Genomic DNA, 6,321 nt, shown 5'->3' on the forward strand with positions numbered 1-6,321 from the left:
TGGTGCGGGGAGGAACCCGTGGACACAAGGTCAGTGAGAATGGAGTAGCAGAGGGAGGTCTACCAGTATATGTGTTTCTTGAATAGATGTGAAGATGAAGGAAAAATAGATGGAATTCTGGAGCCCCTGTGGCTGGATGGAAGGCCTGGGAGACTTGACACTTGGACACGGAGCCCCAACTCTGGTACTAACTGGTTCTCCAGCACGCCCATCTTTGACTGTTGCTGTTCATGGGGACAGGATGGCCTGTCCTGTTCTCTGGGAGTTGATCTCCCAATGTCTGGACTGTGGCCACCATCCTGAGTGATCAGTCTCAACTCACAGCCTCCCCACCTTTGTTGGATCACATTCACAGGGCCCAAGCAACCTAAAGGAGAGTCCTCTGTACACCCTATGCCAAAGTTCCTAGTCTTTCTAGTCCTCCTCTTTCTGCTCCCCCAGATCAGATGGAACCCCAAATCAAAGTTGTGGCCTGCCTCCATCCAGGGGGCTCCCTGCCTTCCTTCCCCTACCTCTAAGCCTCCATTCTTGGTGGCCCAGTCTCCAGCATAGTATGTGGAGCCCAATCATGATACTAAAGTGCCCTTGATGGAATCTTGGGGTTTTCAAACAGAGAAGATGCTCACCTGAGTTCTAAGTGATCCAGGGATTTCCAAATGCCTGGGTCCATGAGTTTGTTTGCTGGACGGCAGTGTGAGTCTGGACTATGAGTAGTAGATGGCTTTGGGGTGACAACTGCCAAGAACAAGGCAACATCTACCTGCTTGACAGGGTCTCTGGGCACCATTAATTGGGACTTGTGAAAGTTCCATCACCTGAATGGATCTCTATTGATGTTGGTTGGGTAAAATCTGCCTGGCAGGGATCTTAAACACCATGTGATACATCTTAGTTCCCTAGTATTGCTATAACACAAATGCCTCAAATGGTTGGCTTTAAAGACCAGTAATTTATTTTCTCACAGTTCTGGAAGCCAAAAGTACAAATCAAATCTTAGCCATGTGGATTCCTTTGTAACTTTTTGTTGTGAATTGGGTAAAGGTTTGCAGAGTGGAGCCTCAGTTTGATACCCAACAGTTCCTACGTTTCATCTCATTGATTGCAATCCTTTCAGTGTAACATCACTTCTTACCTGTGATTTTGATTTCCATTCCTTCCTCTTTCTTGTCAGAAGACTTGAATGTTCTGTGGTTCCCTGGCGTTTTTCACATAGCCTCTGTTTTCTCCAGTTTGTGCTTGTTACTATATCTAATCTGTTCTCTTAGCCACTCAGAAGTGATTAGGTTTAGGACCCATCCAACAGTGATATGGTTTCATCAACATAACAAAGAAATCTCTGTTCCCAATAGACACATGCATAGAAATGAGAGTTTATCAGTGGTTGTTAAGTGGTGGGAGACAAGAGGGAAGGGGTATTTGTGTTCTTGTAGCGTAGTGGTTATGAATCAGGCTGCAAACCTCAAGGTCAGCAGTTCGAAACTACCAGTGGTTCCACGAGAGAAAGATGAAGCGGTCTGTTCCCGTAAAGATTTACAGCCTCAGAAACCCTGTACAGGGTCGCTATGGGTTGGAATCTACTCGACAACACTTAACAACAACAACAAGTATAGAATTATAGAGATGGATATTGGTGACAGTTATACACATCACTGATGTCATTGAATTGGACAAGTGAAAAATGTGGAATCGACCAATGTGTTATCTACATTTCTACCATAATGATAAAGATCATAAAATAATGACAATACAATTTTTAAATTTCCAAATGAAATGACACCTGTGGGCATTGGAGTGTCGTGGATTGGATTGTTTCCCCCAGAAACTTGTGTCCACTCAGCTGGACTATGAGTCTCAGTACATTGCAATTGTCCTTCCTTTTGTGATTTGATGTAATTGTCCTCCATTTTTCAGGCTGATGTAATTACCCTATGTGTTGTAAATCCCGACATCTATGGTGTATGGGGCAGGGTACAAGCTACAGGATTAGGTTGTGTTGAGTCAATCTCCTTTGAGATATAGAAGATCTTAAACAAGCAAGCAGGGAGGAGAGAACCGACCACCAACAAGAAAAGAATAGCCAGGAGCAGACAGCATCCTTTGAACGCAGGCTCCCTGCTCTGAGAACCTCCTTACCCCAGAAGAAGATGGATGCCAAGATACATGGAGATCTCCAAGGGGATGCCAGGCCCACAGATGTCCAAGCGAGATTAGACAGCCCCCTAGGACCAACAGAGAGCAAGCCTTCACCGGAAGCTAATGTCCTGACTTTGCACTTCTAGCTCTTAAACTCTTAGAGAATACATTTCTATTTATTAAAGCCATCCGTTTGTGGTATTTCGGTTATAGCAACAGTAAATGACTAAAGCATGGGGTTGTTGTTATTAAGTGCCATAAGGAAGGCAAAATATATTGGGGGAGGGGGCACAGTGCAATCTATAATAGAATCTAGCCTTGTTCAGTGGAGTCACAGAGAATTACTAACCATTTAGGACCAGAACACACAACGGGGTCCCTCTTGTTCCCGTAGAAGTCTGTCCCCTTAGCACATGACATGCAGAGTCACAAAGCGGGGCTGAACTTGCTCTTTCTCCTGCAGGTCACACTCACCCCAGCTGACCATTAACAAGTCCACCTTAGGTGTTAGCTTCTGACTGTGACCTGAAGACTCTCCTTGCCAAGGATGCACTGGTGGCCTGCCAGCCTCCTAGCCCCAAAAGCATGAGCTATGGATGGTGGAATCTCAGACAGAGGCCCTTCTTGTTAACATCGCCCCACTGGCCAGCCCCGTGGGTGTGAGCAATGACCAGAAGATCCTAGCCACTCAGCAGAAGCCAAAGCAATCAGATTGCAGAAATCTATGAGAAAGAATAGATTTTCTTACTGTGCTCAGACTCTTTAATTTCCTGTGTTTATCCCCAAAGGGCTCTTTCATCGACAAAGCACTTGGTTCTGTGGGCAGTGCGGTTGAAGAGAAGCTGTTGATAGAGAGATTAGCAAGCGGGGCAGGCAGAGGCTGCTGTGGTAGTATCTCGGCTCTGAGGAGCGGAGGGAGAACCAAAACCAGGCCAGGACTGATAGTGTTGTTGTTGTTGTTGTTAAGTCAGCTGTTGAGTCAGTTCCGACTTGTAACTCCCTCTCTAGGGTTTCCGAGAAAGTGGTTTTAAGCTTGAACCACCAATCTTGAGGCTCAAACTGACCTTGCCGTCCAGCGCATTAACCCGCAGCAGCACACCAGGACTGAGACTAGAGGTGTCTGGAAAAGCAAAGAGTTAGCAGACCGAGGCCAGAAACGAGGTCTGGCAGCCAGGAGCCGGTGCAGCAAACAAGTTACACCTAATCCCTTCTGTGTGGTGTCTGATAGCGGGACTACAGACACAGAAAGACAGACACCCACTGCAGGGATAGACCATGTGAGGAACCATCCGTAGGCCAGGGACTGGGGCCCTTCCCTAGGGAAATGCTCTGATTTGCCCTTCTTGCTTCAAAACTGTGAGACAATTAAGGTCTGCTCTTTACAATCTCCTGTTTGTGGTGTTTTTGTTACAGCGATACTATGAAACTAAGACAGCTGCCTGCACCTCATCCTTTCTCCTCCTTGCCTACGCTCCGCTCCTACCCTCCTCTGGCAGTTCTTGAACATACCAAGTCTGTTCACTCCGTGGTTCACCCAGCAGTTGCTTCACTTCTTATCCCTGAAGGCTCAGTGGACCTCACCAGACTCCCACTGTAATCTCACATAGCCCTTCATCATAGTTTAAGTCTCTGCTCGGTGGTGGAGGGTGTGCCATTGAGTCGACTCACATCAACCCTACATAGGGTTTCCGAGGCTGTAAATCTTTACAGGGGCAGAAACCCTCTTCTCTCTCCTGTGGATCACCTGGTGGATTGGAACTGCCGACCTTGCGGTTAGCAGCCTGTCTCTTAATTCACTATGCTGCCAGGGCTCCTAAGTCTCTGGATGCCACCTGATATTTTCTAGGACATTTTTGCCTGTCCTTTTCTTGTAAGATACAAGCCCTACACGAGGGCTGCTACCAGTGTATCATCACCAACCACTTTGGCTCCCGTACTTCACACAAGGCCAAGCTCACTGTGAATGTGTTGCCATCATTCACCAAAATGCCCCGTGACACTGCCATCTGGAATGACAACATGGCCCACCTCAAATGTGCTGCCCAGGGCCACCCCAAGCCCCAGATTGCCTGGCAGAAGGATGGAGACACATATTTCCCTGCTGCTCAGGATTGACGCATGCATGTCATGCCAGACAACGACGTGTCCTTCATCACTGATGTGAAAATAGACGACATGGGGGTTTATAGCTATACCGCCCAGAACTCCGCAAGCTCCGTTTCAGCCAATGCCCCCTTGACTGTCTTAGAAACGCCATCCTTGATGGTACCCTTGGAAGACTGTGTGGTGTCTGTAGGTAAAACAGTAGCGCTCCAGTGCAAAGCCAGTGGGAGTTCCTCACCTCGCATCACCTGGCTCAAGGGGGACCGGCCTCTGGGCCTCACTGAGAGACACCACTTCACCCCTGGCCACCAGCTACTTGTTGTTCAGAACTTGGTAGTGAAGAATGCAGGCAGGTACACCTGTGAGATATGCAACATCCTGGGCACTGAGCAAGCCCACAGCCAGCTGAGTGTCTTGCCCACCGCTGGCTACGGGAAGGATGGGACCAGCATGGGCTTCTTCACCATCACCGTGGTATGTAGCATCGTCCTGACATCTCTGGTCTGGGTGTGCATCATCTACCACACCGGGAGGAAGAGCAAAGAATACAGTGTCACAAACACAGATGAAACTATCATGCCACTTAACATTCCAAGCTACCTCTTCTCTCAGGAAACCCTTTCTGACCGACAGGAAACTGTGGTCAGGACTGACGGTGGCCACCAGGCCAATGGTCACATCGAGAGCAACAGTCTCTGTCTGATAGATGTAAGCCTCTTTCCAGAGGTTGATGCTCATGGTGTTGTGTACAGGCAGTCAAAGCTCTGTGTGGGCTTTAGTAAAGAGCCCTGGAGAGTGACAGAGTAAACAGATAGGACCGCTGGGCCCCATAAAACAGATCACAGTGGCCTGATCGTCTGCAGTGATTACGACACTGATGTGGTCAGTTACTCCAAGGAGCAGCACGCCTTTCATCCTCAGTCTGGGTCCAGAGACAGTACACAGACAAGTACACCAAGACAAGTGGCCAGGAGCTCAGTTGGAGTGACTGAGAACATACTTCATGTCTCCCGAGCAGCGAGACTGTTGATGAGTCCCATGTCGATAGTAGGGGTTCTGTTTACCCCAGTAACCATGACAGAATGCCCGCATCGTTGAAGAAAAAGCCAGTGGCACCTGTAGATGGAAAAGGAGGCTCTTCTTGGCCTTTAACAAGGTTGTGTGAGCCAGACTCCCTAGACCTACAGTCTTCATCTAGGCTAGCTTCAGGTAGCCCTGTGCTTACGGAGTCTGGCTCCGGCTTCCTCGATATCCCCAGTGAAGGCCAGCACTTGTTTCTTCCCAATGGACACTTACCCCAGGTGTGAGACTCCACTCCGGAGTCCACACCACTGACAGGACAGCTCCCCGGGAAACAGAGTGTGCCACCGATGTTTTCACCGAAGATCTAGGCTTTGTCTACCTCGGCTCTTGTTATATCAATCTCACCCAGGAAAGAGAGGCAGAAGAGGCTGTGAGGAAGCTTGGATTCAAGCGTCACTGATTTGTACATAGTTTTAACTTCCCATGTGGAGTATCAGTAGTTCAGAGGACTTGCAGCTGAAGTGCAGAAATGCAAAAGGCTGTTGTATACAAAATGCAGAGAAAGTATTTGTTACCATTGTATATAAGAGTTTTCAGAGATTTCATATATATTATATATCTTTTACAGAGGCTATGTTGATCTTTAGTGTATGGTTAACAGAAAAACAAGTGTACATTTTTGGCAATATTATTTTTCATATCAGGTTGCTGTTTAATTTGGGGAGGAGGTTGGGATAGTTCTGGCGCCTTAATGCGTGAGTGGGATTTACAGAAATGAAACCACATTTGCTCCCAGTAGTTGGTGGGGAGGAAGACAGTCCTTGGCAGCCTGCTGCACTTGAAGGCAGACCCCAGGGCTTTCCAGGCAGACCGAGCTGCTCTGAGTCCGCAGTGGAGCTCCGGCAGCAGATGGGTGTTCACCCACTGCAAGCAGAACAATTAAGCAAGCACTGCCCTTCTTCGGGGCTCACTTTGTAATAAAAGCAAACGTGGTCTTGTCAGTGGCATTCAGTTGTCCTTTAGAGGCTTTTTATTAACATAAAAGCTGCTGATGTTGGTACC

General features: G+C 47.9%; 1 pseudogene; it reads left to right on the forward strand.

Annotated features, from left to right (window-relative positions):
* Positions 1-2,729: 2,729 nt before the first annotated feature.
* Positions 2,730-5,627, forward strand: LOC102831779 (annotated as a pseudogene).
* The last annotated feature ends 694 nt before the right edge of the window (positions 5,628-6,321 follow it).

The sequence above is a fragment of the Chrysochloris asiatica genome, unplaced genomic scaffold, assembly GCF_000296735.1.
Source record: "Chrysochloris asiatica unplaced genomic scaffold, ChrAsi1.0 scaffold00006, whole genome shotgun sequence".
In the NCBI taxonomy this organism is placed as follows: Eukaryota; Metazoa; Chordata; class Mammalia; order Afrosoricida; family Chrysochloridae; genus Chrysochloris; species Chrysochloris asiatica.